Source organism: Pongo abelii, chromosome 2 (genome assembly GCF_028885655.2).
Source record: "Pongo abelii isolate AG06213 chromosome 2, NHGRI_mPonAbe1-v2.0_pri, whole genome shotgun sequence".
Taxonomy (NCBI): domain Eukaryota; kingdom Metazoa; phylum Chordata; class Mammalia; order Primates; family Hominidae; genus Pongo; species Pongo abelii.
The window spans coordinates 31,817,189-31,843,136 of NC_085928.1; the positions used below are offsets into that span (position 1 = coordinate 31,817,189).

At 36.1% G+C, this 25,948-nt stretch overlaps 2 long non-coding RNA genes across 5 annotated transcripts in view; one reads left to right on the plus strand and one right to left on the minus strand.

Annotated features, from left to right (window-relative positions):
• The window catches only part of LOC129058486 (uncharacterized), a 44,917-nt gene extending 22,630 nt beyond the window's left edge, over positions 1-22,287 (minus strand). The window contains exons 1-4 of one of the 2 annotated variants that reach the window (XR_008523617.1): positions 22,099-22,258; positions 21,570-21,691; positions 11,261-11,393; positions 10,845-11,025 (exon numbers count right to left, since the gene is read on the minus strand). This is a non-coding gene — a long non-coding RNA (uncharacterized LOC129058486). Of the gene's footprint in view, positions 1-10,844; positions 11,026-11,260; positions 11,394-21,569; positions 21,692-22,098 lie in introns of both variants that reach the window. The other variant, XR_008523616.1, reaches the window with a different exon arrangement.
• LOC129058484 (uncharacterized) overlaps positions 9,730-25,948 on the plus strand; it is a 51,648-nt gene continuing 35,429 nt past the window's right edge. Inside the window, exons 1-3 of one of the 3 annotated variants that reach the window (XR_010139146.1) lie at positions 9,730-11,772; positions 14,347-14,493; positions 24,791-24,880. This is a non-coding gene — a long non-coding RNA (uncharacterized LOC129058484). The remainder of the gene's footprint in view (positions 11,773-14,346; positions 14,494-24,790; positions 24,881-25,948) is intronic. The other 2 variants (XR_008523614.2, XR_010139145.1) reach the window with 2 other exon arrangements.

Sequence of the window (25,948 nt, forward strand, 5' to 3'; positions counted from 1 at the left end):
TAATTCCAAAAAAAGTGTCTATTCACTAGAATTTGGCATTTCTTTTTATCTACAGTAAAAAACGAATAAATGACCATTATTTCATTTTTGCTTTGATTCCCACCATGTTCAACACAAAATTGAATATTCAAATATAATCGTCATTTCATTCAAGCTGTTGGAAGAATTATCTCTCTTTTTTCTCCTCCATTTAATTTTACAAGCACAAAGGCCTGTGTGTCCTTGTATTAAATAAGGGTTTGTTTCTAAAAGCAGTTGATTTATAAGTTACCTAAAATCATTTGTACAGTTGGCATGGTGAAAATTAAAATAAACAAATAAGTAAAGAGCAGTAAGGATAAATATAGTTCTGAGATCATACAGATTATAAACACCAAGAAAACAACAAAAATACACACATTTGTGACAAAAATAATTGGGAAAACTGTGAGAGATATTTAGAGATTACAAATATAAATGAACTAATGACTTAACTTTCCTAAAATTGCAAATATAAGTGAACTAATGACCTTTCTTACTCCCTTTCTCCTCCCTCCTTCTCGCTCTTCTTTCTTTCTCATTCTTTCTTTCTTTTTCTTTCTTCTTTCTTTCTTCTTTACTTTCCTTTCTTTTTCTCTTTCTTTCTTTCATTTTCTGTCTTCTTTCTTTTTTTCTCCTTCCTGTCCTTCCTTCCTTCTCTCCCTCCTTCCCTCCTTTCTCTTTCTCTTTTTCTTTCTCTCTCTTTCTTTCCTTCCTTCCTTCCTTTCTTCCTTTCTCTCTTCTTTCTTTCTCTTTCTTTTTCTGTCTTCTTTTTTTCTTCTCTTTCCCATCCTTCCTTCCTTCTTTCCTCTCTCCCTCCTTCCTTTCTTTCTTTTTCTGTCTTTCTCTCTCTTTCCTTCCTCTTTCTTTCTTTTTTCTTCTTTCTTTCTTTCTCTCTCTTTATCCCTCCCTCTCTTTCTTTCTTTTTTTTCCGTCTTCTTTCTTTTTCTTCTCCTTCCCTTCCTTCCCTCCCTTCCTTCTTTCTTACTTTACTTTTCTTTCTGTCTTTCTTTCTTTCTCTCCTTCCTTCCTTTCACTTTCTTTCTCTTTTTCTTCTCCTTCCCATCCTTCCCATCCTTCCTTCCTTCCCTCTGTCCCTCTCTCCTTTCTTTCTTTCTCTCTTTCTTTTTCTTTCTTTTTTGTCCTTCTCTCTCCTTCCTTTCTTTCTCTTTCTTTCTTTCTCTTTCTCTTTCTTTCTTTTTCTGTCTTCTTTTTCTTCTCCTTCCCTTCCTTCCTTCCCTCCCTCCCTCCCTCCCTCTTTTCTTTTCTTCTTTCTTTCTCTCCCTCTCTCTTTCCTTCCTACCTTCCTTCCTTCTTTCTTTCCTTCCCTCCCTCCCTCCCTCTCTCTCCCTTTGTTTCTCTCTCTCTCTCTCTCTCTCTTTTCTTTCTTTCTCTATTGCTTTCACTATATGGCCCAGTCTGGAGAGCAGTGGCATGATCACAGCTCATTGCAGCCTCAACCTCCCAAGGTTAAGCGACCATCTCAGCTCAGCCTCCCGAGTAGCTGGGACTACAGGCGTGTGCTATCATGCTCTGCTATTTTTAAAAAAATTTTTATAGAGGCCAGGTGTGGTGGCTCACGCCTGTAATCCCAGCACTTTGGGAGGCAGAGACGGGTGGATCATGAGGTGGAGATCGAGACCATCCTGGCCAATACGGGGAAACCCCGTCTCTACTAAAAATACAAAAATTAGCCAAGCGTGGTGGCATGTGCTTGTAGTCCCAGCTACTCAGGAGGCTGAGGCAGGAGAATGGCATGAACCTGGGAGGCAGTGAGCCGAGATCACACCACTGCACTCCAGCCTGGGCAACAGAGGGAGACTCCATCTAAAAAAAAAAAAAAAAAAAAATTGTAGAAATGGAGTCTCACTATGTTGCCTACAGTAGTCTTAAACTCCTAGCCTTAAGTAATACTCCACCTCTACCTCACCAAGTACTGGGATTACAGGCCTGAGCCACTGCATCTGCCCTAACTTTTCTGAAATAGTAGTCATTGCCATGGAAATTTAGAAAAATAGTTGTAATGAGATTATTGTTTTTTTGCTTTATCCAAACATATATTTGAAGATTTTCAACATTTTCTGAGTGATTTTTTCTCTCCCGTCCTATACCCAATACTCACCATAAACAAAGAGTCAGTGACTAGCTGAAACAAGGTCTTTGTCTCAAAGATGGCACTCAGAAAAGTGAAAGGCCAAACTTTTTACTGGATGGATCCATTAATATATGATGCCTTATGATGGCCCATGTTATCATAGCTTTAAAACCAGTATCAATTAATTTAAAGAATCCAAAATAAATGCTGCTGTGTTTTAGGGAGCCAAAGAATAGCTATAGCTAACTTTTACAACTTTATTCTTCCTACTCATAGATTAAAGTCACATTGTATTCAGCTTCAGAATAATAAATTACACGAATGAAAAGATGTGATTTATAGTATCATATTTTTAATATATATGTAGTATACCTTTATCAATCATCTAAATAAACCATATTATTAAAGAACTGTTTGAATGCAAACAAAGCATTTTGCTGTTCTGGTTTTTTATACCACAAAAAGTTTGTAAAATACCTCAACCATAAATACAGGCATAATATAGTACAACAGAGAGACTTTAAATATTGATTGTTTGATATTTGGAGGTATTTGCTTCATAATAATTCAATAATAACATACTAAAAACTCAGAAACAAAGGAAAGAGAACTCTAATGAATTTAAGAATAAATTGTACCAATCAGTGAAACTCTTTGTAAGCTCTCCAGTTTTTTGTTTTGTTTTGTTTTGTTTTGTTTTTGAGATGGAGTCTCACTCTGTCGCCAGGCTGGAGTGCAGTGGCATGGTCTCAGCTCACTGCAACCTCCACCTCCCAGGTTCGAGCAATTCTCCTGCCTCAGCCTCTGGATTAGCTGGGACTACAGGCACGTGCCACAATGCGCAGCTAATTTTTTGTAATTTTGGTAGAGGCAGGGTTTCCCCATGTTGGCCAGGATGCTCTCAATCTCTTAACCTCGTGATCTGCCCGCCTCGGCCTCCCAAATTGCTGGGATTACAGGCTTGAGCCACTGCATCCGGCCAGCTCTGCAGTTTTTAATACGCTATGTCATTTAGCACAAGGAAGAGTAGACTATGACTTGTGGGCCAAATATGACTTACCTTGTGATATTGTAAATAAAGTTTTATTAGAACATAGATGTGCCAGTTTGTTGATGTTACTATCCATGGCTGCTTTCTCACTACAGTAGCAGAACTGGATAGCTGTGACAGACACAGAAGGCCCTCAGAGCCTAAACTATTTAATACCTTTCCCTTTACAGAAAATGTTTCTGACTCCTGATTTAGAGGATGTTGGGAATGGAGGCTTTATTTCTTGCAATGACAACTGCTTTGGGAATTTTTTTTTCTTGCCGGGCGCGGTGGTTCACACCTGTAATCCCAGCACTTTGGGAGGCCGAGGCGGGCAGATCTCGAGGTCAGGAGATCGAGACCATCCTGGCTAACACGGTGATACCCTGTCTCTACTAAAAACACAAACACAAAATCAGCCGAGCGTGATGGCAGGCGCCGGTAGTCCCAGCTACTCGGGAGGCTGAGGCAGGAGAATGGCGTGAACCCAGGAGGCGGAGCTTGCAGTGAGCCGAGATCGCGCCACTGCACTCCATCCTGGGCGACAGAATGAGACTCCGTCAGGAAAAAAAAAAAAAAAAAAAAAAAAAATCCTTAAATGTCAATAATAGAGGAATTCAGTCATTGCCCTTCTATTTAGCAAACATCTTTTAAATGAGAAGACAAACTATTTCAGCTCCAGATAATAGGATGGTTTCTTGCCAGTTTTTATCATATACCTGGCACTACACAAGTAAGGTTATGTGGATTAATTCTCACAGCAATGCTTACAGACGGATAGTATTTTGTAGAATTATTGTATTGATGGCTCCAAATAATGGGCTCTTATCAGTCCTCTCCATGCTGTAACTTTGCAGTCTCCATTCACTTTGACTTTGGGCTAGTCTTATGAATTGCTTTGGCAAAGTAACATTGTGCCTATTCTGAGCCTAGGTCTCATGCTTTTTGAGACCTGCCACTGTCAGGAGGTCAAACCCAGGCTAGTCTGAGAGACCATGTGCATCAGAACTGAATAACTCAACCAAAGCTATTCTATAACTGCTGGTTCTCAACTAATCTACCAGATGAGTATATTTGTCTGAATAAGCCAATTTGAGGTTAGTCAAGTCCAGCCTAAAACATCAGACCAACCCAGAGCACCCACAGAGGTGAAAAATAGTAAGTGATGATTGTTTTACACTGTCACACTTTTGGGTGGTTTGTTAAACACCAAAAGCTAACTAATACAATATTGTTTTATATTTCATTTTACAGGTAACTAAACTGAGGCAGCATTAGGTTAACTAATTTCATTGAGAATGCATAGCTAGTAAGTCGATTAGTAACTAATCACAATAATATCATAAATTAATATAAATATCATAAATTAATATAAATAAAATAAATTAATATAAATAAAATAATATAATAGAAGTGTATAAGAATAAACTTATTGTAACTAATAATACAAGATTAGTAACTAGAAATCAAACCATTACATTTAGGGTAAGAAGAACTACAACTTGAAGAGACCAGGTGTAAGGACTCCCTCTCCCCATTTCTTGCTTGTGAAATGTAGTTGGAGGAGAATAGAGAGCACCCTAGTACTGCCTCATTTGTGAGGTTCAGTAGTGCAGGGACTGGACAAATAATAGCATTGCCTGACTGAGAGGCTGACTGATAAAGCAATATGTTCAATCCTTGCCATGGTAATAAAACTCCTGAAATGGTCCATAAAGCTCAGTAGACAAGGAAGAAAAAAGTAAATGAGCTACATGGAGATGCAACAGACATCCAAGAGAGGAGCTGGAGCTCAGTAAATCAGAAGTGGACACTTGGTGCTAAGAAACTTGCACTGACCACAGTTTTCTAAACAGAAATTCCCTAGCAAATTTCACAATGTTTCAAGCAGAAGCACATACATTAATACACATGTGAAATAATAAGCTGGACACAGAGATTACAGAAAGATTTCCTTACTATTTTCTTTACAATGGCCAGGTCATATTTTCATTTCTTATACGAAATAATTGCTTTTGGAAGGGTAGGGGTTACAGTGGTAGAGAATATGAAGCTAGATACAAACTGCAAGAAATGGTGAGTGGTAGGGGCAGGAAACAACGGAGGCCTGCCTCACAAAACTCCATGACAATTTTCCCAATCATAAACAAAACTATAGAGACATCTGTGGTCTACCTCCCAAGGAGAATCAAATAATTAATTTTGCACAGCATAATTAATTTCTTTGTGTGAATTTAACAGTTACAATCTAGATTTTGTTTCTTATGAAACACTGTCTTAGGAAAAAGTAATTTCTTTAATACCAAAAAACAAAATAAAACAAAACAAAAAACTGAAGGCACTTCAAATGACCATTGACTAACTATTCAATTAATAAAAAGTGTGATACTCATTTAATAGAGTAATAGTGTTCAACATTGAAAATAGAATTTACTGTGTCAATTAAAAGGATGTTATAAATTATATTAACGAAAAAAGTAAATAGCCAAATAATTGCATTATTCCATTTGCAAAAATGTTGACAAACACAAAACTAAGCACTATCTTGTTTAGGGATACACACATGCATAGTAAAACTACCAGAAAAAGTAATGGGATGATAAACACAAAATTGAAAGTAGTAGCTACCTCTGAATGAGGAATAAAGGATTTGTTACTTAGCATGGGCACATGGTGGCTTTCAAAAGCATTGATGATGAGTTTCTATTGAGAGGTAAGTAAAGCTATGCTCATTTTTTAATATTGCGTATACTTTATATAAGTTACATATAGTGTAGAATTGACACTTGTTAACTATAAGATAGTATCCTTTCAACAAGTTGATTAGTGCGTTTGTTTCCATAACAAATTTAAATTTTTTTTTCACAGTGCTTTCATATAAAATGGTGTCATTTACCTTCTTGTGTAAGTGTCAATAAAATTTGGTCTTCATCTATTTTGAGAAATTACCTATAAAAGCAATCTTTGGTCCACAATTACTAAACTGAAGATATGTTAGTATGAAGTGTTCAGTGTCCCTTTTGTTGTATGTCAAGCACAACATAATAACTTAATTCTTTTTGAGATTGATTTTGAAAATAAAAGTGAATAAATGTAATTGCAACCTCCATCTTGCCAGTTATTATTCTTCTTCTAGAATAGAAAATTTCGGAAATTCACAGAGCACAGATTCTTTTGATCTATCTAAAACTCGTGCCCAAAGGGAAAATTTGATCCTAGTCAATGGGGAAGATATGCCAATAAAGCAGCTGTCAACAGGAGTTGTGGTCTCAGGAGAGGAGCACAGGTTTTATTTAGCTCTAGGAGATACACACCTTGAAATAAATCTATACTACATTCTTAAAAATTATTGTCCAGGACCATAGAGCAAATGAATGAGAAGCATTAGGTTAAGATTTTAGCATTCTTTGTACACTTATCACTACGTTACAGAATATGCTTTGCCTCCAACTCCCAAAATAGATGCCACCAAGAGAAGCTGATGTCCAATAGAATCTAATGTTCAGTGATAAAGTAGACTCGGAGTATGCATAACCGCATGCATTAAACTTGTGCTTATTGATTGATGCCTACTTCATGCTAAGCACTCTTCTAGGAGCAGAGGAACCAAAGTCCTGTCACTCAAGGAGCTTACATTCAATCATCTAACAAAACCCAAAGGCTTAACCAATAGCAGTACATCAAGCTTATCAGAGAAAAGAGAGATGTTTATGGGGTACTTAAATCTCATAAGGAACCAATTATAATGTATCCAGTTTTGTACCATCTAAAAATTTTCCTAAAGATTACATAGCGGTGCTTATAAAAATGCACTTATAAAAATATTCAACTAAAAGGAGCAAAGAACATGTAACAGTTCTATAGCCAATTCAGTATGCATTAAAAAAAGAAAAAAAGGAAAACATTTCCAGTAAGCTAGACTTCATATCCTAATAAACCTAAGATAAGGGTCTCTTTGTCACCTTCAGAGAGAGTGCAAAGCTCTGTCTCCCCAGTAGTGAGTACTTCTGCTTTAAGAGGCACTGGGAGGTGACAGAAATAATTACATGAATAATGAAATTTGTGCTGGCTTCCAAGCTGCTGAGAACATGGGATGTTGATTAAATTTTTATAGCTCCATGACAGATTTTTTTCCCCTTCTCTTTTCCTGTGCTTTTTTGGTTGTTACTATTTGTCTCTCGAAAGCATAGGAAAAAGAACACACGCACACACTCACACACATAGAGAAACTGTGCAAAAGTGCTGGCTTATTGGGAGACTAGAGTACAGATCTTGTTAGGCGCTGTAAGTTGAATCAGACTTCTTGACAAATCCAATATAAAAGCATCTTGACCTACAATGCAGTTTCTTTGTAATTTTTGATTGCTTTCTGGAATAGCTCAGAGAAGAAGAAATCTGTCTGATTAAAAAAACTCAGTTGGGACAGGCTGAGGACCAAAACACAAGGGCCAAGATTCTGGGAGCTCCAAGCAGTCCACACTATCTGAAAACTCCCTCCAATTTTGATTTTGTAATCAGAAGGTGAAAACCAGAAAAAGGTAATTTTTAGGGCAGAAGAGTAGTTTATGATGTTTCTCTTTTGATGGATTACCTGCTATCTGGTACAGCGACTGAGAGAGACCACAAGGTTACAGGGAACATAAACTGAAGCAGAACACCAGCATTTCCAGAATTCTACACAGGTTCTGCAGCTTTGATATATGACTGCCCTGCCCAAGGCCATCAATTCTCTGTGTGGCACCATGCCGAGTGGAATATGCAATTTGTATGATTATAGTTATTGTGATTGCATCAAGCTGAACCACATTTTCAGCTCTGTGAACCAGAGGGAGGAGAGGCACCAGAGGGACTTGGATTCAGACTGACAAAGAAATGGGAAGGGCAGAGGGGAGAGATATGGACATTTCTTTTACTCCCTTTTCTGCTTGTTACCTTTTGTTCAACCCTGGAATGCATGTCTCCGTTCTAATTAGACAGATTCTGATTCAATGGCAAGAAAGGCAAAAGTGTCTGCATTTTTATAAGCACCCCACGGTAATCTTTAGGAAAATTTTTAGATGGTGCAAAACTGGATACATTATAATTGGTTCCTTATGAGATTTAAGTACCCCATAAACATCTCTCTTTTCTCTGATAAGCCTGATGTACTGCTATTGGTTAAGCCTTTGGGTTTTGTTAGATGATTGAATGTAAGCTCCTTGAGTGACAGGACTTTGGTTCCTCTGCTCCTAGAAGAGTGCTTAGCATGAAGTAGGCACCAATCAATAAATACAAGTTTAATGCATGAGGTTATGCATACTCCGAGTCTACTTTATCACTGAACATTAGATTCTATTGGACATCAGCTTCTCTTGGTGGCATCTATTTTGGGAGTTGGAGGCAAAGCATACTCTGTAATGTAGTGATAAGTGTATAAAGAATGCCAATACCTTAACCTAATGCTTCTCATTCATTTGCTCTATGGTCCTGGACAATAATTTTTAAGAATGTAGTATAGATTTATTTCAAGGTGTGTATCTCCTAGAGCTAAATAAAACCTGTGCTCCTCTCCTGAGACCACAACTCCTGTTGACAGCTGCTTTATTGGCATATCTTCCCCATTGACTAGGGTCAAATTTTCTCTTTGGGCATGAGCTCTAGATAAATCAAAAGAATCTGTGCTCTGTGAATTTCTGAGATTTCCTGTTCTATAAGAAGAATAACAACTGGTAAGATGGAGGTTGCAATTACATTTTGGAAAACAAATAAAAGTCTCTGAATTGATAAAAATCAAAGAACATTCCAAATAGTTCAACTTTTGACTTGTGCTGATTCAGTTTAAGCACTCTATCCTCAGTATGCAAATATTCTTTCCTGAGCCACTGACTCTAGCATGTCTTAACTTTTAAATTTTTATATATAATATTTAGGCAGCCACATTGAGGACTATATAGGGAGTATATAAATGTATCTATGTATCTGTATTTATACCTATCTTTCTATCTGTCCATATATACATATAAACACATACATGTACAGACACCATAATGAAGATGTCAACAAACTCTGTGACTTTGAGACTATGTCACTTGAAAACATTTATTATAAAAAATCTCCAAAAACTCAAATGAAACAAACCTCTGAAAGCATAATAACATTAAGTAACTTGTTAATATACCATTTGAATTTATTTTTCTGGACCATTGAACAGAAGCTAGTTCATTTCAAAGATTAAATTTTCTTAATTAGATAGATGAAGTCAAAGGTCAAAATGTAGTTAGAGTATTGACATTATTAATATGCTAGATATTTGTACTATGAGCTTAAAGAAACATTGTCTACTTGGGAGGCTGAGGTAGGGAGACCCCTGAGGCTGAGAATTCAAGACCTGCCTGGGAAATATAGCCAGACCCTCCTTCTGAAAAAAAGTTTTTTTTTCAATTAGCCAGGCATGGTGCCACATGCCTGTAGTTCCAACAGAAAGATCACTTGAACCCTGGAGTTTGAGTCTGCAGTGAGCTATGATCATGCCATAGTACTCCAGCCTGGGAAACAGTATGAGACTGCCTCTAAACTTTTTTTTTAATTTTCTTTAATTTTTAAAGAAACATCCAAATGATCACAGCATAGTCAATTACATCAAAATTGAAAGCTGTGTCCCCAGTGCCTAGAAGTGGTATAATGTAAATTTTAATTTGTTTCTTTTGTTAATATATCAAATTGTAAGTGATTCATAGATGACATTTTGAAAGAAGAGAGTAGGGTCTTGAACTTTCTTAAAAAGTGAATTTTAATTGACTCTATCATAGAGGCATCTTGGAGGGTAAATACTGTTTTGCCCCAGTTATAATTGTATTTGAATGAAATGCTGGAGAAAGGGTAGTGACATTATTCTTTCATTGGTTTTGTTTTTGCTTTTCGATATTTTGTTTATTTTACTAAATACTAGTTCCTAGAAAAGTACAAAAGTCGGTAATGGTTCTAATATTAGGAGACTTCAGTCTGCTCTTAGTTGAGATTATCTGAGACATATGTGCTTCTCTGTGCATGATCAAGACTAAGGAGTTATTTAATCCCCACCGAGTGTCAGACACTGCTCTAGGTTCTGGGACATAGCAACAAGCAAAGGGAAGTTCCAGATGTCATGGAACTCGCATTGTAATTGGCAATGATAGACAATAAATGGTTATGTAGTATTTCCAATGATGCCAAATGCTGTGGGAAAAAAAAAGCTAGGAAAAAATGGTTAAGGGATGGAGAGTGATGCAAAGGGTGCCATTTTATAAAGATTAGGCAGGAGCAACACTCAAATAAGGGACATTCCAACAAAGACTTGATTAAAGAGTGTGAGCAAGTAAATGTCTCCAGGAAGAGCTTCACAAGTAGAAGCTATGTAGGTGCAGAGGCAGTGAATGGAAGCATACTTGGTTTCACCACCAAAGAGTCAGGGCTGATGGAGTGAACTTTGAGAAGGAAAGAATGGTGAGGTATAAAGTCTAACAAGTTAGCCAGAGGTCATATAATATGGGTTCCACACGACCATAGTATTCTGAGTGAGATGAAAAGTTGTTCGAGGTTTTTGAGCTTAAATGACATAGTCTGTTTCATTTCAACAGAATCGTCCTGGCTACTATGTGAACAAAAACTGTAGCAGGTAAGGAACAGAAGCCAAGAAGCCAGTATGGAGCCAAAGAGCAGGCCAAGTGAGGGATGATGACTCACTCACTGGCTAGCTGAGTAGTTCTTAGGTATGTAGAAATCTTCATTTCTTCTGAATGTTTTGACTTAGAAGCTTCCATCTGTGACATAAATGGATGATGACTCACTCACTGACTAGCTCAGTAGTTCTTGGGTATGTAGAAATCTTCATTTCTTTTGAATGTTTTGACTTGCAAGCTTCAATCTGTGACATAAATGAAAGTCTCATTTGATTACTATCCAAAGCAACTATGAGCAAAGCTACCATCTCTGGCTTGAAGTTATCTCCAACTTATTGTCTATGATGAAGAACAGCATTACCAGAATGACAAAAAGCAAATTTTCGATTTTATTTTCATCTTTTAGCCTTATTGAATAGATGTTTATAGAGAAAGGGTATTAGCATTTAAATGATTTATATTAATGTCTATTATACCTACTTAAGTCCGTGATTGAATCTTATTCTTATCATGTAGAGAAAAGAGAGTAAAGATCTTAGATGATGGTCTTGGAATTGTTGAATCTTTTCTCTGCAGGAGGCAGTGTTTCTTGTATGTGAGGGTCAAGTGTGTCCTGGAAACAAATGCAAAAAGAAGACTTAACCTTCAAGAAAATTTATATCTAATTTTGTATCTCTCAGAGCAGCATTAAAAAAAATGAAAACAAAGAGTGGAAAAGGGGAGATTAGATAGCAGAATAGATTGTTGCATCCTGGATTTTCATTCTTTTCTTTTATCTCTGCAGCCTTGAGGATTTATTGGCACCCATTTCATTTGTCTTTCTCTGGGTTTAACATTGAGGTGATGAGACGGAATATTACCTTTGTGCTTCGGAACATCTATGAGTGACATGTAATAGTTGCCTGGGAAACTAGAGATGAAATTCTACAGGTCTTTGAAATGCTTTACATTTGAGAATGAAGCTCAGTTGAAGTTTGAACAGCATACTGACAGTGAGCGTTGATCCCACATGTTATCTGTTAAGATATTTGAGCTTCAGATAACAGAAAAACCCCCACTCAAAGTGGCTTAACTAATAAAAAAAATTATTATCCAATATAACTGGAAGTCCAGAGGCAGAGTGGGCTCCTGGTGTGTTGTAATGAGAGGCCCAATGTAATGAAGGACTCAGGTCCTTTCAATCTTTCTCCTCTGCTTTCCTCAGAATTAGCTGCCTCCTAAGCCTGGTTGTCCAGTGGTTTCAGGATGGCTGTCAGTGACTGTCACGGTGGCATTAATTCCTATTTGCTGCTGGCATAAAAGGAAAGCGGAAATTTCTCCTTCAAACATAGAAAATATTTCTTCTCTTCAATCTGATTGGGAAAACGTAATTCACATGTCCACCTCCAGACTAGGGGATGTCATTTGCTGACTGGCTTAAAATTAATCAAAATTCTTCTTGAGAGCTAGATATACTGTGAATCTCTGGATTAATGGGCCTCTCTCAGGAGGAAGAAAGAGGAAAATGGGCGTTAGGTGTCATCTATATCATACAATGGAGAGGCATGGGTTAACGGCAAACTGTATGCTGGAAAAAATGTTAAAAAAAAAATGAAATCTTCCTCCAAGTTTCATTATGCTATTCCTTGCCATCAAATCGTGGACCTGTGCTTTCCCCATTAAGGATAAAAATGGGAAAGAAAGGGAAGAAATTCTGGTGATTCCAACTTTTGTATTTTTTTTCACAGTATTTTGAGGCTCTCCATTAAGGCACTTAGAAATAGTAATTTTAAAACAAAAGTGATTCTATTGCCTTTGCTGAGCATCCAGAAGTTAAGATCAATGAATACTTGTGATGTTGTAACAATAATTTTTTCAATGCAGTTTCCTGTATTCTAAATTTCTTATTTAAAGGACTTAAAATGAATTATTTCCAGCATCTATATTAACTATACCTATAGATATAAATATTATAAGCAATTAAACAGGTCTTTTGAGACTTTTTAATTTCTTTCCAAAACTATAAAAAATTTTCTTTGTTAAAGATAATTTTAGCAGATGAAGGTCTGACACAGCAACAGTAGATCTATCTAATAAGCTCTTGCTCTGTTGCCATCTATATATGAAAAATGTATTCATTTTCTATTAATGCATCATAAATTACCACAGAATTGGTGGCTTAAAACAATGTTAATTTATTGTCTTACAGTTTCTTTATCTGAGCATGATATAATTGGGTTTTCTGTTCAGGGTTCCACAGGGTTGCAATCAAGACTGCAGCCAAGTGTCAGTCACACTGTCATTCTGCTCTGAGGCTGTGTCTTCCTCCAAGCTCATTAATGTTATTGGCAGAATTCAGTTTCTTGTAGTTGTGGGAAAATCCCCATTTTTTTTACTAAATGCTGACCAGAGACCACGCTTGGCTCCTAGAGGTCACCCTGAGCTCCTCAGTTGTGTTTGTTTACTTCCAGGACAGCAGCAGCCACTCTTTCTGATTTTGAATCTCTGACATTTTATGTCTTTGACCTCTTGACTCAGATCTAAGTGCTCCTATGATTAGATCAGGCTCATTGGATAATCTTCTTACCTTAAAGTCAATTGAATTGGGATCATAATTTGATGTGAAAAATCCATTCATAGTAGTATCTAGAATTTAATAACTGGGTAAAATGTGTGTATATCAGGAGGTTCCAACATATGAGAGCTGAGCTGACAATGAAGACATTCCATCTTTCAGGAAAGAGATTCAAATACCCTTAGCTCAGCTCTCATAATTTGGAAGCTAAATAACTCAAAAGGACCATATGTGTCTCTTCCTGCCTGCTCCCACTTTCTTCCCCTTGTCCTCTCCTCTCTTCTGTTGTCCTCTCCTCTCCTCTCCTCTCCTCTCCTCTCCTCTCCTCTCCTCTCCTCTCCTCTCCTTTCTATCTCACTGAACATAAATCACTTAATTTCCTCCCCTACAGAAAAAACAAAATACGAACAAATAGCTGGAAGACAGGATGAGGTGGAAGAGTAAAATAATTAAAAAAAAAAAAGTAATTCTAAAGAAAATGAGGAAGAATGAAATTGAGGAGTAGGTGCAGGAGGAAACACAAACAAACAAACAAACAAACAGAAGCATGCAGCCAGGAGAGAGAAGAGAATTTGAGATAAAATTAGAAAAAGAGAAAGCATCATGTGAAAAGCAAGGTAGAGAGGGCAAAGTTGAAAATAACAAAATGATGGCATTTGTGGCCATGGATTTGTAGTTGCTTTGAACAAAACACTCTGCTTCTTTTTCCTAAATACTTTCCCATTGTGAGAAAGGCCGATGGCAGCGCATATTTGTGTATATATCTTGATCTTGTTAACGGTATTTCTCAACACTCATGTTGTTATGGTCGAGCTTCTGCTTTGAAGAGCCAGGCAAAGCAGATAATATTACACTTAATAAAAACATATGAAAGCCAAAAACATAACCACAAACAAAAGAAATTAAAAATAACCCAAGGAAGTCTTACAGTCTCTTAGCAACAAATTATTTGGACCAGGAAGTAGGAACGTATGTAGCTCAGTGTGGTTTTTTCCTCTGTTTTCTTTTTCAGTATACCAACACGAATGAAAATAACTTAACAGCAATTTTATAAATTCACATCCCCCAGAGCACCACAGAGTAAAGAAATACTGCATATGGGTAACAACTGGTTCTTAGTTACTAAATCTGAAAGATCAAATAAAGTTAATCACATAAGGTAAGTTAAACTCAGATGTTTGGTAATACATATATACATAGAGAGAGAGAGAGAGAGAGATGTGTGTGTGTGTATAAAATACACGAGTATATATGTGTGTAAAATGCAGTCAGTCCAGATGTATTCCAAATAACTATCCTTTAAGCCTGCCATCTGCATCTTTTTTTTTTTTTTTAGACGGAGTCTCACTCTGTCGCCAGGCTGGAGTGTAGTGGCACGATCTTGGCTCACTGCAACCTCCGCCTCCTGAGTTCAAGTAATTCTCCTGCCTTAACCTCCCGAGTAGCTGGGACTACAGGTGCATGCCACCATGCCCTGCTAATTTTTGTATTTTTATTAGAAATGGGGTTTCACCATGTTGGCCAGGACAGTCTCAATCTCTTGATCATCTGCATCTCTTTTAAGATAGATTATGAACTATTGCAGATATATTATTTTCATTTTAAGAAGAAGGAGTAGATATATCCCAAATATAAGAGTGCATTTTGGCTTCTGAATTTTTGATATTCCTGAGCCTTTTAGGTTATTTGCTCCATAAACGGAAGGTCTGAGCAGAGATTGAGAGTTCCTTGAAACCAGGTGTCAGTAGCAGACAAGACGAGAATATATGCCTGGCTGCTCTTAATGTCCTTTTATAAGGGAACATGCTCCTAATGTCTTTTATAAATTAATATAAAGAATAACCTTTATTTTCAACAAAACACTGTCAACCATGAGGTGCTTCTATTGACTCATTTTCATTGTCTTGTGGGAGTTTCTGAGAACACTGCAAGGAAACAAAAAGAATTGAGATGAAACGTCTCTCTTCCTCTGCCAAAAAGCTTTAGGATATGGCAGAGGGATGATTCAGAATCCAACTTTCTTATTAATCTGATGCCCATTCTAATTAGAGGAATACTTGTTTGGACATTTATAAGACATCTCGCATAAGAATGAGCGGGAGTTTCTCTGAGAGTAGCGGCAGACATTTATTTGCGGGAGTGTTGATAACAGCTGCCAAATACAATGGTGATGTCAACATTAGTCTAACATGAAAGGCAGCCCCCAGTATTGACCTCCCCAGGCTGTGCATCTACTTTTCCCTCTAGATTCTAGATCTGACTCCTTGCACACAAATTACCAGGCATGATTTTTCTCATCAAGTCTTTTTTTTTTTTTTTTTTCAAAAATGCGGTGCTCCATTCAGCATGTCATTCAGCCTTAAGTGTTTGTAATAAAATTACCAGAAAGCAGAGACGCTTTGCAGCCACACATGTGACTTTTGAAATAAAATCAAAAAAGCCACCAATTTGTCAGATAGGGGAAAATGTGTCATATCATTTTGCAAATTATGACTACAAATATACTGAAGACAGTCTTGTCAAGCTGATGTGTTCCCTCTGTTACTTGAACTTTATCTTGGTTGAGGCTCAACTCTAATGAAGACAGGCATGGATGATACTGGTTTGAAAAGGTCACAGTTATACCAAAGTCTATATAAATAAGTTTGTCCTATTATGTCTCTACCACACAGCTGCTCTTGAGTTTTTCTGGGGGAATATACTAGGAGACCATAATCAAGGCACCAGTTTATTGACGGCTGTTCTTAATAAATACAACTCTTCAAGAAAATAAAGTAATTTAATGCACAATAATGTTGAATGTGTAAGTAGGATCAAAATTAGCTATTTCTAAATTGTTTAAAAATCAGAATTTCATTTCAGAGTAAGAATTATGATAAAGATAAAATAACAGTAATGCCATCACTATGGATCCTTAATCTACAGTTTGTGAATGTAAATTACTTGATCATGTTTCCAGACTAATTTTTGTAAAGAAAGGTTTTATGGGTGACATCTTCATTTGTTACCATATCTTCATTTGACAAGGCAAGCTGGTAAATTCATAGGTATGGATTAAACTGATTCTTTCATTACATCTGGAATGCAAGAGTAAATAAATAATTTATTAAATTAATTGAGTTCTTTTATTCAGATGTTTCCAAGGCGATTATCATGATACCTAAGTAATCAGACTCAATCTAAATAAATTAATTCAATAAAATATTGAATTGTGCCTTAATGGAATAATTTTATGAATACCATCAAGAATGAGTAGAAAATCTTCCAGAAATTTTAAAGAGCATCAGCAGGAGAAATGTGATCAATACAGGATGACTGACTAGAATTTAGCAAGTAAAGGAAATTATTTTACTGGTTAGTTGAGGAGTGGTGATATTGCTCCCTAGTTTACTGAGAAATTTAAGGCTTTACAAATAAAAATACTCATCTTCCATCTTTTTTACTTCCAAAATCGCTCCACAGCTTTTATCTCTCTTTTCCATTTTACTATTTCTCAGAAAGAAATATTCTTTTTATGGAGGAATTATATTTATTGAAAAAAACAGTGTATAAGTGGACCTGCATAGTTCAAACCCGGGCCATTCAAGGGTCAACCGTAATTCTCTCATTTAAAGTGCATTATTCAATGCTTTTTAGTATATTCACAAAATTGTGCAACCACCACCACAGTCAATTTTAGCACATTTTCACCTCCCCGCAAAATATTCTGTACCCATTTAGCAGTCATTCTCCATTCCCCCCTCTCGCAACCCCTGGCAGCCACTAATCTACTTCCTGTATCTATGGATTTATCTATTCTGTACAAGAAATATTTTAACCACTGTCAATCCTTCTGCTTATGCTCCAATCCTATGTATTGTTCTATATTCTCTAGGGCTTTGATTTATCAAGTAAGTTCTTTAAATTCCTCCAGCCTTACACATGTACTCAGATGTCATGTCCATAGATGAATAATTTTCCATAGTATTTCTCTTTCCCTTCTTCCCTGATTATAGCTAACGTTATCTCTGCTATGTTGCCTTACTTAATGTGACAATTTTCTGATAGGATTTCTTCATTCTCTATCTTTTATAAAAACTAGTAATAACCTCTACTTACTTACCACTGCTTAACCTCTAAATCCGATGGGAAATGGTGACTTCTTCTGCCAAGGAAACGTTATGCATTACATGGTCTCTAATCCCATTGAACAAAAATTCTTAGCCCTACATTTATTTACCATTATCATCAAAGTCACCAATATGTCAGAAACCACAACTTCTATACTATATTTTACCAACTTTATAGATATGTACTCATTTAATTGTCAACAATTCTATGAAATAAGTATTTTATTTCCCACTGGTAAATGATGGAATGGCAACTCAAAGTTAGTTGCTCAAGGCCATCCTAACAGCCAAAAAAATGCAGCTTTCACAGTGGTGAGTGTAATGCATGATGTCTCCAGCTACTAGACTCTAAAATCCATCACCATGTGTGCACCAAGGTCACAATTTCCATGGCTGCTCTTTGCCAATGACAGAGTGCAGCTGGGATACTAATGCAGGATCATCCTGGGAGACACAAGACTCCTCTGATGAAAGACTTTGGCTCAAGGGCACCCTGGCAAGTTTGTTGAAACTTACTGGAGCTACATGGCAGTCTAAAACCTTCTTTCCCTCCTTCTCTTTCTCCTTCACAGGGGTTAGACTTACATTACGGTCTGACAACTTTCTCAGTCTTCTCTGGCTCCCTCTCACTTTTTCTCATAGGCGTTTTCCCCAATCAATCTCTTGCACTTCCAATTACATCTTGTTATGTGCTTCTCAGAGGACTCAGACTAACACAGTCACACCACTACTTAAGAGGCTGGGCTAAAAGTTGTACTGTAGACTATTTATTTCCAAAGCTGGTATACTCGACTGCTAATGAGAATATGGTCATCATCCACATTCCCAAGTTTTTCATCCAGCTTTACTCTACCTCACTCTATCCAAACTAGGCCACTCTCCATTTCCACTCCACTGCCTTCCATTTTTCAGTGCCTTCTAATCTCCCTGTCAACATTTCAGTCACTCATGAAGGCTGATATAAAATACTGCCTATCTTTTGAGCTATTTTTTTCAACCATTTGACCCAACTTGAACTCTTACTTAGCTGAATCTCTATTGGTGCTTCTTAGTTAAAGAAAGATTTTCAATATTGTGTTAAGTGTTGTCAACATATGTAAGTTAGTTACATTCTTATTTCTGCTATTGACTTCCTGTGTGACCTTAATAATGGGACATTTTCATGGTTCACTGTGTTCAATCTCAGGGTTAGCAGATATAAATAGAACAATTTCCAAGTTAGAGAAATAATCTTCGTAGTGCAGAGGTCTTATGAGACTTGAAATTATATAAATAGTTGTGTACTTTAGCATTTGTATCAAGATAATGGCTTTTATTCATCAGAATTTCTATAGCATCAATGAAATAACTTGCCAGATATTACTGTGAGTTATAAGATTCCTAAGAATGTTTCTTTCTTTTCAGTGATATTTCTCCCTCTCCCCTCACCCTTCTCTTTCCCTATCTCTCTTTCTTCCTCACTCCCTCACTTCCTTTCTTCCTTCTCTTTCTCTATTTATATCTCTTTCTTGGAAAAAGAAGAAGTAATATAAAATGATTTGTTTCTATATTTAGTTTATGAGGGTATGAAGGATATAAGATTTCCTTGAAAGATAGTTAAAAATATAAGTTGATTCATCGAAAAGTTATTTAGAGTCTAGCATTAAGAATCTATAGCTGCTAACATCACACAAAAGAGAAATGATTAGACTTTACGTGTCTCTTGAAAAAGTATTCTGTCTTTGAAGTAATCGTGTCAAAAATAAATAAATAAAACGAAAGAGAAACTTGATTTCGAGGAAGCCCTTAGATCCAAATGCTAATTTTATGGAAATACAGATGACTGATGAGCATGTCAAATAACACTACAGGGATGCAATCAGCAGCTAGGTTTTTTTTTTCTCCCCTAACATTTAAATCGCAAGTGAGAAAACAGATTTAAAGGGGATCCTCACAGAATAAAAAAGACTTAAACATCTTATCAACCAATTGCAATGTAACCTTATTTGATATTGATTCAAATAAGCGTGAGAAAGATAAAATTTATGAGATAATTGGGAATTTTAATATTAAATAAATATTCAGTGACATTAAGGAGCTATTGTACATTTTTAAATAATCACTGTCATTGAGGTTATGTTTTGATATTTTAAAAGATATATTGTTTAGAGCTACATACTAATATATTTTTTGGTCATGGACTCTGGGTACATGACAGTTTATTGTGCTATTTTATTTCTGTGAATGTCCATAATAAACTGCCTGGAGCAATTAATATAAGATAAAGAGAAAGGCAGTGGCTGAGAGGATAAGCCACAGAGACTAACCTCCTCTTATGCTGACTCCCTCAGACAGAATGTTTGATTCTGAAATGTGCCCTATCAGTTCCTCCTATAGCAGTGATGACATCTCAGGTCTCAGAGAATAGTCATAAGCTCTAAAGCACAAGTGCCTGATTGATCAGACGTAATGTATTACTAACTAAAAGTAAGGATTAAGATAGGCAAGAGATGTAGGCTACAGATATTTTTATGCTCATTGTTTCAATACAACTTATTTCTAGATGGAAAATCAAAATTACTGTCAGAAAGTATTTTCATAAACAAAGAGCCAAAATAAAGATACTGGATGATTTTCTGAAATACTCTTATCAACAGTACGTGCCCACCTTAAAGACAGGGATAAACCTGCTGAGCAGATGAGGACACCTCCAAGGAGCCCATTCTGTTAAATAAGGCCAGGATTGTGTTGAACAATATTTGCTGCTTGTCTCTTGTGTTCCAGGCTCAAGGCAGACTATTTTTGTTATAAAATTGTCATGTTTTCAGATTCACAGGGCATAGCTTGCTCATCAGTGCATCTGCAACAGCATAATTCCTAACACATAATAGGTCTTTAATAAATATTTGTTGAACAAATGAACAAATAAACAAATTCATATTGATTTTACTTGATATTACATTAATTACATTTTAACTTAGTATCTTTCTGAGGAATTTTGGAATTTTAAATAGTGGGCCATTAACTAAATGCAGTAGTTAATTTCATTAGTTTTATATTAATAATCATTAGCTTTCATGTCAAGGGGTGTAATTTCTGATGATATCTCCACACTCTCGGCTTGTATCCCATAAGGAGCATACAGCGTCACATAGTATAGAGGAAAGAGTTTGGATTTAAATTCCAGCTCTAGATAATCTTTACCACGGTGACCTATTTGCTGTTCCCCAAGAGTGACAAGCTCTCTTTGTCTTCCAGGTCTTTCCTCATTCTGTTTCTTCTGGCCTAAATGTTCTTTTTATTTTTGTTTGTTTGGCTGACCCTTACTTTTTCTTGAAGACTCAGCTCAGAGTATGCTTCCTCCAGGAACCCTTCCTTAAGCATCCTTGGACTCGGTGACATAATGTTCCTCCCCTATACCAAAAGACACTCCCTGCCTAAGCATGCTACCCTACAACTTACTGAGCTACAGCACACTTATTCATTTGTGTCCCCACTAGCCCTGGTTGCTACTCTTACTCCATCTCATTCCAGAACACACACACACACACACACACACACACACTCTCTCACACACACTCCATAAAATATCTGAGAGTAGGGACTATGTCTCTATTCTTTGTATCCTCAGTGCCTAAAATAGTGGTTGGCACACAATGAACTCTCAGTAAATATTCACAGTTGCAGACGAGGCTTGAAATTAAGTAATCAAATGAAGTCGTCATGAAACTTAGTTACCTATTTAAGTGGAAACATTTTCTCTCTTGTGAGATCAAACATATACAATTGACCCTTAAAAAATGTGGGGATTGGGGCACTGACCCCCTGTGCATTCAAAAATTTGTATATAACTTTTAACTGCCCCCACACTTAACTAGTAATAGCCTTTTATTGACCTGAAGCTTTACCAATAACATGAACAGTTAACGCATAGTTTGTATATTATATCTATTATATACTGTATTATAATAATAAAGTAAGCTAGAGAAAAGAAAATGTTAAGAAAATCATGAGGAAGAGAAAATACATTTACAATGCTGTGCTGTATTTATCCATGGTGTAATTTTACACCATCTGTATACAAGACGAATTGCCAGTTTGATATGGTGGGCAACCACAGCTGCAGAGCTCAATATAGCGTACATACCAAGGAATCCAACTTTTTCTTGTAATGTCATGACTTTTCTCTGCTTCTTGGGAGTGCTTTCAGCATCACCAGTGGCATTTCATACTGGTCCCATGGTGTTAATCGAGGTTTATGGTATTGCACTAAACACAATGAAAAATAGGAGAGAACAGAGAGGGATCATGTTTTACCACACTACGCAATTTATGGGAGAGATGAAGCGCTCAGGTGGAGATGACTAGTGTCACGTGGTGTTTTAAGTGGATACTCACAACACTTCAACTCACAGCAATAACAACAAGAGGTGACTACAAAATTATTACAGTAGTACACTATGGACTACAGTTAATTTTATGCAGTTATGATCTAATCTGCATCTTTATGTTTGTTTACATTTCTGCCAACTGTGAATGGTACCATGTCCAGTCTGTGTTTGTGTGCACAGATTTTGAGAAATTTTAACTTTTTACAAGAGATTTGTGTATATTTTATGATAGTAAATTATAAAATAGATTAGTATCTACATATGTCTTATTCATTCATGACACACCTTTTTCTAGTTTTTTCTGATATTTCTAGGCTAATTCACCTAAGAATTTCTTCAAATTGTCACAAATCACCAAAATTTTTTCCAATATATTTACTGAACAAAATCCTCATACACTGAACCTATGCAGTCCAAACCCATGTTGTTCAAGGGTCAACTGTATTTCAAAACACTATTACTCCTATTGGTAATAAAAGGAGCGTCACCTTCACAACTAGTTTGACATCACAATGGCCTGGTATGATTTAAGGAGCATCAAGAGAATCCAGGCCTTCTGCCTGGAACTAATGTCCTGGCTGTGACACAATGCTTGAAATAAGTATAATTATTCACTCCTATAGTTTAGGTAATAAATGTTGCTGTTACAAAAATTTAGCTTATAGAAGAAACCTATTAGATAATTTCCCAGGAAGCATGACATTTAAGGAATGAACAGAGGTCAGATAAATCTGGAGACAGAAGATGAATACCAGATACACAGAGAATGGTACCTTAGTAGTTAAAGAGTATCGTCAGGACACAGAGTTAATGAGGAATTCCTGAAATGTTGAAGGTGCCGAAAATCAGCTCACTGATCTCGCCTAGTACCAGTACCGAATAGAACACACTTGCCTATGCTGCTGTCTAGAGATGCATAACAGGTCGTTGGCAAATTTCCCCAAATTCAATCACGTACCAGTTTCCTGATTTTACTGTATCTGAGTATCACCTTGACTATTGTTTAATATTTATATTTAAATTTATTCACTTTTAAAAATCAAATGTCTATTATAATCTTAGTCTCAAAAATCATATCTGCAAAATCATGATCTAAATATGCTATATTTTTGAATACACATTAAGATTAAAAAATAACTAGTAAAATAGTTAAATTTATCCCAAGTTGGGAAACACTTGTTTAGGACTTAAGAAATTATTCTCCAAAATTAGATCGATTGAGTTTTAATTACTGAATATAAAATTTACTTGCAGTATATCCTTGGACAAATTATTTAAACTATCTCTGCTTCAATTATTTGTCAGAAAAACAGGGCCAATAATAGTGCCTATATTTTAGAGTTCTGAGAATTAAATACAAGAATACCTATAAAGAATTTAGCACCCTGTGTCTCGAGAATATAGCAGATATTCAGTAAAGGTTAACACTTACGTGTATCTTAATCATCAATAATGATATCTCTCAAATGTTATATAGCCTTTTTCTCAGGGAACTTCAAATATATTGTTTTCATTGACATTACTTAATTTATACTTGAGACCTTGTAGTACTAGATGGTGTTATCTCCATTTTATTCAGCTGTAGTTTACTGATACATAAACCAGCTAACCTATGGATTCCCACTATATCCTTATTAGAATGCTTCTCTGTTTAGGTTTTTATATGTAATTAATGTTGATTTGCATCATTGTATAACCAAACATTTAAGGAATTGTTGTATAAATGGGTTAAACTATCCAAAGGAATAAAATAAATCATTAGATATACATTTAGAAAAGTTATTTTACAGAAAACCTGATCTTCATGGAGGCTATTAAACATAGATACATCAAAACAGATACATATGCATTTATACATAGAAATGTGAGCTTTGGGAAAAAAGGGGTCTTGGGAAGAGAGTTCTCTTTCTGTGAATGTTCCTACAAGTACAAAGGAAGATGATAGTTTAGATAAGCAATATGGACAAGACTTGTATAGCACTAAGAAAGAGGTGTTACGCCAAATTACAGGGGAAATCAAGGATGCTGGGGACAGAAGGGGATTAAAAAATTACTCTAGCTTTTTTTAAAAAAGATTTCTTTTTGAAATTTTACATCTTTAGTTTTATTTGTATGAGTTTCCGTTATTACTATTAGAAAAAAAAATTTAAGGCATGATCTGAGGTTAGAGTTGAATGAATGAGAGCTACTATTCTAAAGCTTAAAACTCTCCTAAGTCATAAAATTTTAATATCAGTGGCCCCAAATTTTAAATTTTCATTATTTATTTAGTCTAGTCTACTGAGCCTAGTTGCAACAGTAACATCTCTGGCCCTGTTGCTTGTACCTCACAGCTTCACTTAGCCTTCCAGTTCTGATACATGTGGTTTGTGCTACTTTTCACCTCCATATAAAATGAGCTAGCCTGTCATTTTAACTGTTTATCTCTCAGGGTGCTTTTGTTACCCAGTAAATACTATATAAAGATGAGGTTGAAGATTTTCAAACATCTATCTATAGAAATAGCATAGGTTGGCTATTTGGATAAATGTGAAAGCTGAATTTTTATATTCTCTTTGAGTTTCTCTTAAGATGAAAAGGAAAATCGAGTTAAGCAGTTTTTCCACTCAGCCCTTGTCATTTCTCATCTTTCTCTTACCTCTTACATTTTACCTGTTTTGACTTTAATTTCTTCCCCCGTCACCTTGTTCTTTTTTGGATGTCCTGTGTTTGCATATGTTCCACACTGAATTCTTTACTATGATAGAAAATAAATCCTTTTAAAATTACCAGTTCTTCCAATAAAATTTTTTTACATTTCTTTCTATGTAAACATCATGCAGTTTGTGGGGAAAATCTAATACAGGAAACTGGGTGGAGTAAGTCTACTGAATAAGAACAAATAAAACATTAGGGTTCTTTAGTTTAGAAATACAAAGTTTAAACAATGACTTTCATTGTTTTCATTGATACTGATTGAGTGCCTTGTATATTTCAGATCCTCTATAGACTGTTGATGTATAGCCATGAGAAAAAAAAAAGAAAAATTTTTGCTCTCAATGAGCTTGCATTTAAGCATCTGTAAAAGGTATGATAATATTTCTAGTCAGTTAGGTTTCAAGGGCTTGAAGCATATGTAACTGGGGAGGTGATTGTTTAAGGAAAAAAGGATACAAAATCATAAATGCAAAGTTGGATCTATAATTGAATGATTATTTAGAATTAGAAAAATCTCACAAAATTGCAAATGCGAAGAGATATGCTTGGTGGTGGACACACAGGCACCATCACACATTGTGATAAAGGGGAACATCTGAAATGTTTCTACAGCATTTGAGAGAGCCTTGGAAATGACTGAAGTGAACCACCAGGTCCAAAGCAGGTTCAGATAGTGGATATAGTGCAACCTTGGACACCTAGCAAAGCAACAATGGGTGCAAACATATGACGATGGGAACCAAGTGGGACGTTACCCTCAGAAGAGGCTGTTGTGGATTTAAGATGATTCTGAATCCATATTCCTCTTGATGTCAGGATCATATGTAAACAATTCCAGAAAGCTTATCCTAGGAAAGTGCCAGCTTAATAGAATAGTTGCTTAAATGATATTAAGTGATAAACTTGATATGACAGGGTTTACCTAAATTGGAAAGATTGATGTAACTCTGAAAGTGTCAGCTCTAGAGAAATAAAACATAGCTCTGTTCACCTACTTTGTGTAACGTTGTCACCCAGGAGGCAGGATTATAGCAAATCGAATGAAGTTGAAATTTCACAGCCTCTCACTTGCTCAGGCTCCTTCCAGTGTTCTAAGAGGAGGTTTAACAATGCTCATATGCTTTTTAAAAAAATTTGCAAAAGTAAGATATTTAGCCACAAGTGATTCAGAAAACTGCCTCCGTCCACTCTGACTTTCATTACACTACATTTCTCCTCTTGTCAGATAATTCAACTAGGGGACAATTCAGTTAAGTGGAAATTGCATTGTATACATATTTAGCTGGGGTTTAATGAGATACATATATGTGGTTCACAGTCTCTTCCATGAAGAGTTAAGTTGTTGCTAGCCTCCAATGATGCCAAACTCAATTTCAGTGCTTTCATTTGAAGCACCTGAAAGCATTAATTTTAAGATATGTTTCTCTTCCATGAATTA